Here is a 13,254-nt window from a genome sequence, read left to right as displayed (position 1 = left end):
CCTTGCGCCTCGATCTACTTCCCCCCATAAAAGGTACTAGGAGATGGAGATTTAATAATTCTCTCCTATTAGATCCCAAATTTACCCCAGCTTTCCTTGAATTTTCATCCCTATTTTTTACTGAAAATGAGTCTCCTCTGATATCCCCTCAGGTATTATGGGACACTTTTAAAGCTGCTTCTAGAGATTTCATTATCTCGTTTGTTTCCCATAAAAGGCGTGTTGCATTCTATTCCTTACAGTCAATTAATACACAAATTAAGCAATTGGAACATTGTTATTATTTAACTAAATCTCAGTCTGACTTAAATAAACTTCTCAAGGCCAAACTCTCTTTTAATAAACTCTCCACGGAATCTGCTAATCTAATCCTACTTAAATCCAGTGCCAAATATTATTGTGCGCAAAATAAGGCAGGCAATCTTCTTGCCAAGTATCTTAAAGTTAAGCAAGAACGCACAAAAATTGAGTCTATTGTCTCCTCGTCGAATCTCACTCTTCATAAGGATGAAGATATTCTGGTAGAGTTCACTAATTTTTATCAAAATCTCTATACTCCGGAATCTCCTCCTCTGTTAACAGATATTGATCATTATTTATCCTCCATTCCTTCTCCTTCCTTTCCAGACACAGACTTTGCCCCATTAGAAGCAGATATAGGTCCTAAAGATATCTTAGAGTCCATTCGGATAATCAAAAAAGGTAAGGCTCCTGGGCCAGATGGCTTTACGATAGAATTCTATTTACATTTTGCTAATTTGCTTGTTCCCAAACTTCATCAACTATTTTTATTTTTTATATCGTCCAAAAAATCTGAAGGGTCTTTTCAAGAGGCCTTAATTTGTCTCATACCTAAGGATAATAAAGACCATACTTTATGTAAAAATTATAGGCCCATCTCTTTAATCAATCTGGATTATAAGATCTTTGCAAAAATTCTTGCGCTCCGTCTTGACAAACTTTTACCTAACATAATTGGTAAGGAACAATGCGGTTTCATTAAAGGTTGTCACCTTTCTGACAATACTCGTCTCTTTTTTAATGTACTGAGTAAGTCCCATTCCTATCCACATTCTTTAGCTGCTGTTGCATTAGATGCTGAAAAAGCATTTGATAGGGTTAATTGGCAATTTATGCTCGCAGTCCTTGTTTGGTTTGGTTTTGGCCAGAAATGTCTTGCTTATGTCTCTTTATTGTATTCCTTTCCTAGATCTTTTATCTTAGCTAATGGTCTTGTCTCCTCTTCGTTTCCTCTCTTCAGAGGTGTCCGACAAGGATGTCCTCTTTCTCCTCTTCTTTTCATTTTGGCATTAGAGCCTTTCTTGATAAAAATTTGTATGAATACAGATATTACTGGTTTCCCTTATGGGGATAAGTATTTGAAACTTTCTGCCTATGCGGATGATATTCTCTTATTCATTTCCAATCCGCAATCCTCTATTCCATCCTTTTTATCGGAAGTATCTGACTTTGCGAAAGTCTCTGGTTATAAACTTAATGTTGATAAATGTGAAATTCTCCCTCTGAATAAATTTTGTTTTCATGCAGACTTCTTGACTTCTTCTTTTCATTGGAGTCCGGTTAAGATAAAATACTTAGGCCTGTGGTTCAAATCCTCTATTAAAGACACTGTAGCACTTAATATTAAAAATCTACAAACAATGATACAGGACTCTACAACTCGTTGGCATCCCTTGTTTTTATCCTGGTGGGGAAGGCTGGACTCGATTAAAATGATGTTAGTTACCATAATTTTGTTTTACCTTTCTAATCTTCCAGTTAATATCCCTAAGTCTTGTTATAAGAATACATATTCTACGAATACATATTCTAAGTTCTTATGGCAGCATAAAAAGGCTAGAATGTCTTTTGCAAAACTTAAATGCCCTAAGCAGTTGGGTGGAGTTAATTTTCCGGATTTTGCCTCTTATCATTCCTCATTTTTCCTTAAACATTCTGTTCCCTTATTATCTGAGCAGGAATCCGATAACATTTCAAAGCCTTTGTGGGTTGAGATTGAATCATCTTTTTTTCATCCTTTTACTTTTGAGGAATTTGTATCGCTGTCCCATATTCCCAATAAATTTTCTCTCCCTATTCTTAAAAATTCTCGGAAAACTTTTTCTCCTCTCTTCCTAGGAGGTTTAGATGACCGCTCGCGTTTTTTACAATCTCCCTTGTGGTATAACCCTCTTATTAAACTTCGCAATAGGATGCTTTTTTGGAAGGATTGGAATAACCTTGGTATTAATTGGACTCATCAATTGTTTGATGAAGGCACTTGTATTCCCTTCTCTACCCTTCAATCTCGCTTTTCTTTGCCTGTATCATTTGAATCCAAATATAATCTATTGAGTACGGTTTTGCAAAACAGTTATGACGCTCTTTCTGATTCCATCACTCACACTAATTTTTCCCCTCTTTCTCTCCCCTTGTTTACTTGCTTCTTCTTCTGCTTCCCAGATCTATACAAAACTAAGAGATACTTCTAATACTCGAGATAAATCTAAAACAGAAACGGACTGGGAATCAGATGTAAAGGACACATTTTCTGTCTCACTGTGGCAAAAGGTCTGCACCAAGATAAGGAAATCCTCTAGAGCAGCGAATACAACTCAAACGTTATTTTTTATATATAACAGACTTTTGATTACTCCTGCCAAATTGCATACAATTGATCCTTCCATCCCCTCCTCTTGCTGGTCTTGTTCAGCGTCATGGGCAGATCTTAAACATATGTTATTTAGTTGTCCGAGGATTCATAAGATTTGGACTGATGTGTGGACTCAGATCAATAAGATTTTTTCCACCTCTTTCCCTCTTACATTTTCACATATCTTTTTAGGTAGTCTCTCAGACATATGCTCCTCTTCCACCACCAATACGTCCATTATTGATTTACTTCTAGCTGTAGCGTTTCAGCAAATCACTAAATCTTGGAAGGATACCTCAAATGTTTCCTTTCAAGCTTGGTGGTATGGAGTTTGTTATCATCACAGACTTGACAGAGCCTATGTTTATCCCATTACACTTGCCATTAAACGTGATTTATTATGGCTTCCCATTACAGATTTTTTAGATGTGTCTGCTCGATCCCTACCCCTACATAATCCATGTACAGAAGAAGTTCCCAAACCTCCATGACAGCATTCCTGATGGTTTCATGTACATACTTTTACTGCTTGTTTTATGGCTATTTTGTATATTTTTATTGGAGGAGTTTTTGTACGTTTGATCCATTTCTTTAAACTTTTGTATAATTTTGTATGACAATGATTACATTTCTACTGCAACTGTTTTTGTTTTATTTGATGATGCTTTCTCCCCTTCTTCCTTCTACTTCTTTCCCCTGTCTTTTATTCCTCTCTCTTAGTTATGACGTTCTATTTTTCTATTTGAGATGAGTTTAATATTATGCTTTATTGTTATTCTGTTGTAAATGAACTTCAATAAACTCTCCTTTAAAACTCAAAAAAAAAAAGGATGTCGGGTGCTTTTATCCACAGGAACCTGGGATTTATTATTAATTTTACATATTGCAGCAATTTTTATCTATGTAGTGGTTTGCAAGGGTTTTAACAAATCATGCAATAAAGTTTCTTTCATACACCCATGTACAGCCCTATTGCCGCAAAGTAATGCAAGGCAGTGCACTGCACAACTTTGCATTACTTTGGGTTACAATCCAATGCAAATCTCAATTTGTATTGGATTGTGAAATCCACTATAAGAGATTACGTCAGGTTTGTGTTTAAAAAGTCAAGCAAACCCATCGCAAAGTGTTTCTAAATGTGGGCACAAGTATTTTGTTCTGACATGACTTTTATATTGTATGGAAATCTTTCTTAGGTTCTTTTTCTGAATTTTCTATGAAGGTGAACAATAGTTGATAGGGACGTTAAACAATGGAGTTGCAGGGAGAGGGAAAGACTTGCTCTGCACTGGACTGAATGACTTCTGTCTTCCCAAAATGTTGCTTCAAACTAAAGATCCAGTGAATCCTTTGCTTTTGCCCAACAGTTTTTGAAAAACTGGCACTGTAGCAGACAAATACAAACACCCCATCCTCTCTCTTTAAAAAGAATCTGTCCTTGCAATGCATCAACACGGCCATTTTTTGCCCAACATCCCTTCTCTCAGTTACAACGCTTTTTTGACTATTATTAAGTGGTGGTGGATCACTGATCTTACTGTCCTTAGTCTTTTGAATGTACTGGAGATCTCCTCTATGTATTGTTTAACCTCTAACCGGCTCCTTTGCAGTATCTGCTATATGAGGTAGGAATATACCTGGATCATGCATATGGAGGATCCGCAGTTATTGGTGAACTTTGGGAAAATAATGGATCAGGCCACACACAGCTCCATGCAAACTTGGATGAGGGAAAATAGCATTTTAAAACAGCCACAGGCAGCTTACCTGTGTGCAGCTACCAGGATGGGCATAACTGCAGTCTCTCACATGCAGCCTGCACCCGTGCACACACATCTGTACACGTGTAAAGCAGAGTTTAAGGCTTGGCAAGTGGTTTTAAATGCCAAGTCGAAGTGGCAGTAAACTGCACACACAGGCCCTGCAATGACAGTCCTGAGACAGGTTTAAAAGGCTACTTGTGTGGGTGGCGCAATCAGTGCTGCAGCACCAGTAGCATTTAGGTTACAGGCCCTGGGTGTATGATAATGCACTTTACAAGGGAGTTACAAGTAAACTAAATGTGTCAATTGTGTGTACACCAATATTATCATGCTTAGGGAAGAGAGCCCATGGCATTTAGCACTGGTTAGCAGTTGTAAAGCGCTCAGAGTCCTATGGCTAACTAACAAAATTCAGCAAAAAGAGGAGGAGGAAGGCAAAAGGTTTGGGTTGACCCTTCAGAGAGGGCCATTTTCCAACAACTATTTAATCACTACTTGCATTTGCAATACACAGATTCAACAAAAGCAGTTGTGCATTATCGAATAAATTTTTATTCATAAGATAATGAATGTTCAGGGAAAAAGTAAACCGTTACTCCTTGGGGAATACTGTCATAACGTTGTTTTCCCAATAATATAGAAGTATTCTCCATACACTAGAGAAGTATTACCTTTATGTTGATTGTGCTATAGTATGTAGTGCACATCAATGAAGTATTTCCTTTATGTTTATTGTGTTATATTCGGTGTTGCACTATCCCAGAAATTCGTTCAAAGTACGGGTAACAAGAGAAATCTTGAGCGTTTCGCAGATTAGGATACAGAGAAACTTCGGGAGTGGGTTTGGGTGAGGGGAAAAGAGGACAGTCATGGGGACTACCAACATGCAGACCCATAGAGCTTTGTTTGCCTTCTAAACACGCATTGGCAAGCCAACATATTTGGCTGCTACTGTGTGGGTTTCACACATACTAAATAACCCTGGGCGTAGTTTGCGAAGTAGCGCTACGCGTAGTTACGCGAAGTGCACTTCGCACTACGCGAGCTAAGCCTAGCTTTGCAAACTGCGTAGTGCACTGTGCAAGATGCTGTTCGCACTGGTTGTACAGTGCCGGATGCTTGTCCGCACTGTGCTATCAGTGCAAACTGAATCTTGCACAGTGCAAGCAGTCGTTTTCTGCCGCTTGAGTAGATTTCTACTCGAGTGGCAGCTTTCTCAACGCGGATTGGTAGCTTCTCATTGCGAGCGGTCGCGAGCATACGCGACCACTCGCAATGAGAAACCTGACCTCCCCGCATTAAGAAGATCGCCGGGAGGTTTATTTTCCACGCTCGCGATCGGCAACTTGATGTTGCTGATCGCGAACAAGGAAAAAGTCTCGCCGGGATGTAATTTTGCTTGCTCGCGGTCGCCAACTTGACGTTGAGAAACGCGAGCAAGCAAAAAATGAAAGCTGCACTACGCTACGCTACACTACGCGTGTTTGCACTGTGCTACGTGCAATTCGCGTAGTGCGAAGTAGCGCAAACTTCGCAAATTACGCGAGCGTAGCGTAGTGCTTTGCCCAGGCTTAATACTAAACCAGTCCACCAGCAATGGATTGCAGTAGATGCAGCTCAGTTTACTCACAAGTCAGTTATATTGTAGTTCGGTTTGCACACGTTTAATCATTAACCATTCAAGCACTTGCCTATCAACACTGGAAACCTCTTAACTCGAGTTTTTTTTGTACTTCTGCCATTCATCAGAGAAACTTACTACATTCTTCCGAGGTGCTTACATGCTACTTCTGCAGCCCTGTCGAGTTACACAGGTCCATGCATGACTAGCCACTCCAGTCCAGGTTTTTTACTTGCTAGCCTTGTTTATCCCATTATAAAATTAGAACTATACATCCCAGATCACAAACAGATAACCTGGACTGGAGCAGATAACCACGCATGGAAATGGGAAACTGACCGGCTTTTTTTATGTATTGCTGCAGTGAGATTCCAAATTAAGGGCGGTGAATCCGGTCCCCATAGACATGTAAGATGTACGTACTTCCTGTCGTTTAACTTGTAAATTGAGATGGAAATATAAAGAAGGTAAATTGAAAGTGCAGGTAACACACAGGAAAGGGTTCAAGTGAAGGTCTAAGATTACTTCTTGTTTTTTAAGGCAAATGGTTGAAGTTTGAAGTATGAAGGCAAATGTGGCCCTGAGAGGCGTTCTACTCTTATCCCGCATCAGGAGGTTGGATGTTAGGAGCTGCTTTGAAAGGCCAAGCCTCGTTTAGCACTCATGGGATCTCTTTCAGCGGAACACCAGCTGCTTTTTCATTTACGTCCCGGTGGAAACCTGGCTTCTGCTGCCTCACTGAGGCACACACACTGTTAGATTAGGTGTGACCTACCCAGGGTACAGCCGGGTTACTGCACAGACTTTGAGCCCTGACTAAAAATGTCTAGAGACAATGGAATTCATATAAAACTTTGACATCACATTTAAACCTCACAATTTGGGCGATAGTACTGCAGAAACTATTGTAATGTGGCAGCTAGTGGCAATGTGAAAATGTTAAAACTAATACAGATTTGGCTAAAATGTACATTTAATAGCTGTCACTAATAATATCATTTTTTAAGAATGAAAATGCCTGCATATATTTGGAAAATAGCATTGCAACTCCAATAGGTTTGACTGTACTTTGCTAATGCATGCAAACATGGGCGTGCATACATATGTACCGATCATTGATGTAATAGATAACTGGGTAACCTGCTGCATGGGACTGCAGACCTGGGGAAGAAAGAAAATACAGTGAGAGACAGGTTGCACAGATACCTTACAAATAGTAAATGTGTATTTGTGCATGTATGTGTTCTCATGCATTGCCGCCTTAAACACTTTCCTGTAACTGTGACTGATAGCTACAATCTCCCCAGCGTAATTGATTCAGCTTCCGGTCTTCTAGTACTGAGCTTCCTTAGGCCCTCTGGTACTTGTGCTTCATCATCAATATGACAGAATCCGGCAGGAAACCTCAAGGACATGACTGCTCACCTCTGAAACAAGGAGCAGCCTGGAGATCATGGGTTCTAGGTTTTAGCACTTTTTAGCATTTAAATACAAATGTGCATTATTAATAGTATGCAGAGCAATTAATCTATACATGAATGCACATGTGTATAATGACATGTAGATAACCCAATTGAAACAAATATGCTACAATATATTTTCTTGGCTATAGCTAACGATGCCTCAGTTAGGCCTCAACTCCATCTTGTCCACCATTGATGGCACATCGTTATGTTCATTCTCTGTTTGTATTTCTGTCTGACACTATGAGCAGCAAGATGTGGATTTGTTTATTTCTGAATTACACTTTTCTCAAAGAAATTTCACTTGCACTTGGTATTGCATGGATTCACAAAAGATCACAGTTATTTATGTGACCAGTGTGTTCAAACACTTCTGGGTGAAATTAGGTCAGAGGGGCTGAATGAATATTCAGTCAGTCAATCCTCTTTATTTCAGCCAATTGCCATAAAAGAGACATGCATTTATAAAATATTCAACATACAAAATCACGTGTCTATGTACTAAATACGAACCACAAAAGTGACCTCTAGCCATCAATTAAATACAATATTCATGCAGAGGGTTAGTGCTAAAGTGATAGGTTTTATGATGATTCATAACTCTGTAATTTTATTCGATGAAATTGTAATTCTTTGCTGACACCTCCATTCCACACTTCCAGTCCTGTGGACTCTAGATTAAACTACCAAATTATGAGCTAAAATAAACATAGCTACATTCATTGATTCGCTTTATTGGTTTACCTCCCACGACCTCCCCCACCATGATATTGTGACCTCTCAGCAGGCAAAAGAGATATCCTTGAATTGGACACATTTCTCCTATTTAATCTCTGCTCGAATTGCACCTGCAGAGGAATATTCAGCGAGTATCGCCCACGCCATCTTGGACACCAGTCCACACACATACAGCAATGACTTGTCCTGCCCTATCCTGCCTGTGCAATGCTCGTTGCAATCATTCGTTTCTTTCTTTTCCCATCGTTTTGCTGTGGTATTTCATGGATGCTGAGGACACTGGGGTGTCACCCATGTGCTCATGACCTCATCCTGAGGAGGCGCTGAAGTCAAACCCCTTCCCTTCAGCTGGTGGAAGCCCGTGGTGGCACAATAACTAAGTGCCCTGTGAAGGAACAGCGTCAGGAAAGCGTCACGTTTATGGTAAGCACAAGGCAGTCATCGTAGTTCAACATGTCCAACATTTCCTTGTCAGTGGGGTCAGTTCTGCTGGAGCTGTTTGAAAATACGGTTTTTGTGAAAACAGTTTTTGACTATTTTGAAGTGTTGTGTACATTGTAGCTCGGTGCTCACATAAACATTCCATCTACGCATGAATGGCAAGGAATGGTAAAAGCGCACATTTTTATAAAGGACTTTCTTTGGCTACAGGGTCTTTACATTATTTTTTCCCCTTAAAGAAAAATAATGGACATTGAAATATACCAAAATGCAACAAAAATAATGCTTCAAATTACGTGTAAATAATAATATCATACATATTTCACTGCAGTCGCGATATATCTATTTTTTTTAATTTCCAGGCATTACTCTCATTTTACTAATTCTATTGCCCCGCATGAAATACCGGACAAACGAGCGGAAGGTTGCTTAACGCCACAAGCCGACTATGCAAACACCACAGTGTAACGTGACGCCCGTGCTTAAGAACACTCGGGAGGTTGATTAACGGTGCTTCGCGGTCCTCTGTTTCTGTGCAAAGAGCTAATGTCATTTGTACCCATTAGCCTGGTTTATTGCATACTCAAAACAGCCTCTTAAAATAGGAGCTGGGAAATAACTTCACTCCAAAAGAGTGCATTGAAAAATAGATGAGCGAACAATAGTCCTTATGGTCTGAGGTACTTTCAGTAAGACACATCACCGTCCCCTCAAAGAGAATATTTCTAGAAGAGGCTGGATAACTATTTCGTGCTCCTGGCATAGAATACTTCAGCAGAAGCACTTAATCACCTCACGTGCTACTTTTCAATAAATAATTTTGAATATGCGGTCTGGCTTTGGACTCCACTATCCAGCCTGCAGAAGGAGGAGGGGCACTCTCACACCAGCAGCACTTCCTTTGTTTGACTCTGGGCTCTGCTATCCATCCTGCACAAGGGGAAGGAGGAGTGGCCCTCATACACCAACAGCACTTCTTTTGTTTGATTCTAGGCTCTGCTATCCGTCCTACACAAGGGAAAGGAGGAGTGGCCCTCACACATCAGCAGCACTTCCTTTGTTTGACTCTGGACTCTGCTATCTAGCCTGCACAAGGGGAAGGAGGAGGCCCCTCATACACCAACAGCACGTCCTTTGTGTGACTCTGGGATCTGCTATTCAGCCTGAACAAGGGAAAGGAGGAGGAACTCTCACACACCAGCAGCACTTCCTTTCTTTGACTCTGGGCTCTGCTATCGGGCCTGCACAAGGAGAAGAAGGAGGCAGGAGGAGGAGGGCCCCTCATACACCAACGACACTTCCTTTGTTTGACTCCAGGCTCTGCTATCCAGCCTGCAGAAGGAGGAGGGACCCTCACACACCAGCAGCACTTCCTTTGCTTGACTTTGCGCTCTGCTATTCGGCCTGCACAAGGGAAAGGAGGAGTGGCCCTCACACATCAGCAGCACTTCCTTTGTTTGACTCTGGGCTCTGCTATCCAGCCTGCACAAGGGGAAGGAGGAGGCAGAAGGAGGAGGGCCCCTCACACACCAACAGCAGCACTTTCGCTCACTGCTGCGCGGGGGCGTGCAGGGAGCACCTGGGCCAAGACCGAGCCGTCTTCCCCTATCAGAGCCAAGAAGAGCCTGGAATGTGCCACCCATCTTAGTCCTCTGACTCCCAAACTTTAAATTGTATCTGGAGGAGAGGTCTGCAGTGGGCAACAGAAAGTCAACGGCTGGCATTCATAGTGTATTGGATAATGAAATTATAAATGTGGAACAATGCCTAGAAGCAAAACAGGATCTATCGGTATACTAACTGAAGGGAGTTCCAGCTCTGCTACAATAAAGGGAAGTAACAATAGGTCTGTTGGTGCTGCTACTAATTGTTGCTTTTTATATGGGCATTTATGATAAGTTAGAGACCACTGTGGAATCCATTTTATTTCAGGTTCCATTTTGTGCCACTCAATAGGAGCAGGTCTGCAGAGGATGCATAGACTGTTGGCCTTTAAGTGAACTTGAACTGTCTGTACTTTAGCTGTACCCGCAAGGCCTTGAGACATTTGCAGGTAGCAAGTGCTAATAAGGACAATTGTACATTCTGGAAGGTGATTAATTCTATTTTTTAAAGAGTCTCATGCCCAAACCATGGCCACACCTATTCCTGTTCAGAGATGGCTGTCTCTCTTTGGGGATATCCATTCTTCATTCAATAATGAAGCACCAGGTACTTTTCAATCAGACGAGTCAATGGAAAATCCCTCTTCCTTTTTGGATCTGGGGGTTGCAGAAATGATAGGAGCAATAATGAATAGGCAAAGGGATCGAATGGAGTATCAATTTGCGGGCACCGGCCTTGACAAATGTTACAAATAATGCAATCAAGTGTGGCCTCCATTTGTCCAGGTTGAAATCCATCATAGTGCCTATCTTTAAAAAGGGATGATCCTAATTGCTACAGTCTATTTCTCTATTAGACACAAGAGTTAAAGGTTTGCTAGCTGTGCTCTCAAGTAGCATCACTTTTGCATGCCATGCAGAATTAGGGCTAGGTTTCTTGGAAGATTTTAAGGCCTTAGGCCCTTGCTGCTGTGTATTTCTATTTGGGCCAAGCTAGCAACTACATTTAATCGATTGGTGATCTCAATTTTATGGCCATGCTGTTAAAAAACCGTAGCATAATTATGTCAATCCTATATGCAATAAAATTGGTAAACCAGAATCATTTTATGATCAGGAAAAGATCATCAACAAAGACAAAGAGGTAGTAAAGTCTCTCTTTTACTAAATATGTACAGTCGAGATGGAGCCCTCAGAATTAATGAAATTATCAATCAGTGCTTACCTATTATTTACAACAGAATTAATGGAACCCTCGATATCTTCTATAGAGAATCCCCAATATAGATATATTTTACCATGTTTTAGGTTTGGCCCTGCACACCTTCTGGTCGCATTTCCTAAACCAGATCAATGGTCAGATATGTCCATGCGCTATCCCTGTGCTCATTATTCAGTCCAATCTTTGATGCATTTTGTATTATTTTGTAAAGTGTATAAACTTTAAAGGAAACTTTATATGATTTCCATACTTCAATATAATGAATTTGAAGCAATGCAAGTCAGCCCTCTTATATCTCCAGCTGTGAACTTCGAAGTTTGAGAGGGGATAACTGCAAGCTTTTCTGACTTGATGAACTCGATGGCTGCATGGACTTCTATGCACTTTATCTCTTTTAGCTCATTGTTTTTAACAATATTGTGTGGTTCTATAAATATGTATCTTTTATGGTAGAAATATTAACCAAATAAACATTCAATTGAATTGAATGTTGTACTTTTAAGTGAATGTATTTTCTAGGTGCTAACATTATACGTGTGTAACTTATGAATCTTTCCATGTGTGAGTTACAGCTATGCACGTAAAATGTTTTGCGAATTGGGTACAAATAGACCCTAATTATGACTGGCCCAATTTATCGCACCCAATAAACTTCAACTCCTGGGGTTTGGAATTTATCAGGTGTGATAAATAAATTGCACATTTTGTCAGTCAATGAACTTTATTCGGTTAATTAAAACCATAAAAGCAATACAGAGTACATAAAACAAGGTTAAAATTCAATTAAACAAGTATAAAAGTTATTGCAAATCCTAGATAAAAAAAAAACATGTTAGAGATATAAGGAGTACCATATTTGCAAGTGTCAGGTTTGGTGGTTGATTTCTAGGGCCAGTCTGGTTTTATTTTGTCTAACGGCTGCTACCAAAAAACAAGCTACACCATATGTGACCTGTACTGAGTTCAACATCTGTAAGTATAAGAGAGCCGGCCGTACCTGAGCAAAGATTAAGTCTTTCAGGATAGGGAAAAGAAATTTTTTACGGGCCACCAAATAATGTTCACAAAGCATAACTAGGTGCAGAGTATCCTGTGTGGAAAAGAAATCGCAGGTGCAGGGTGGGGAGTCTTCTGGAATGCCCCACTTTGTATACGAGCCAAGCACGAGATGTATCAGGTTGAACCTGAACCTTATAAGTAGGAAACGATGATATGGTTTGGTTACATATTTTAAATAAGGTTCCATGGCCATAGACGACGAAAGTTGGTAAAATGATCTTACCATTGGTTTACAAAGCTCAACCGTTTCCCTCTCAGCTTCCAACATATTTCGAAAGTGCTGCTTGACCCACCTTACATCCTCTTTCTTAAGATTCTGTGGAAAAGAGTACATATCCGGGCGCCCCAGCCTAGCGCATGCCGCTCTAACATACGCTAGCCACGGTATGCTATCTGCTTTATCCAAAGTCATACAATCTTTGAGAATGCAATGGTTCAATGTGATCTCCTCATTTGTCCAAGTTTTAATCCAACATAACAGTGGGGACATTTTTAAGAGATCAGTGACATATCCCAAGCCTATTTCGTTATGGATTGAATATGTGGGAGATGATTTCGGGAGTGATAACAAGGCTCGTATAAAGTTGTTTTCTACGATTTGGATGCCTGGGGCTGAAACGTAGCCCCAAATATCTGCCCCATAGAATGCAATTGCCACACATTTGGCTCTATAAATACGAGTCATGGCTT

This window comes from Triturus cristatus, chromosome 5_2 (assembly GCF_964204655.1).
Source record: "Triturus cristatus chromosome 5_2, aTriCri1.1, whole genome shotgun sequence".
Classification (NCBI taxonomy): domain Eukaryota; kingdom Metazoa; phylum Chordata; class Amphibia; order Caudata; family Salamandridae; genus Triturus; species Triturus cristatus.
This window is presented reverse-complemented; position numbering follows the sequence as displayed.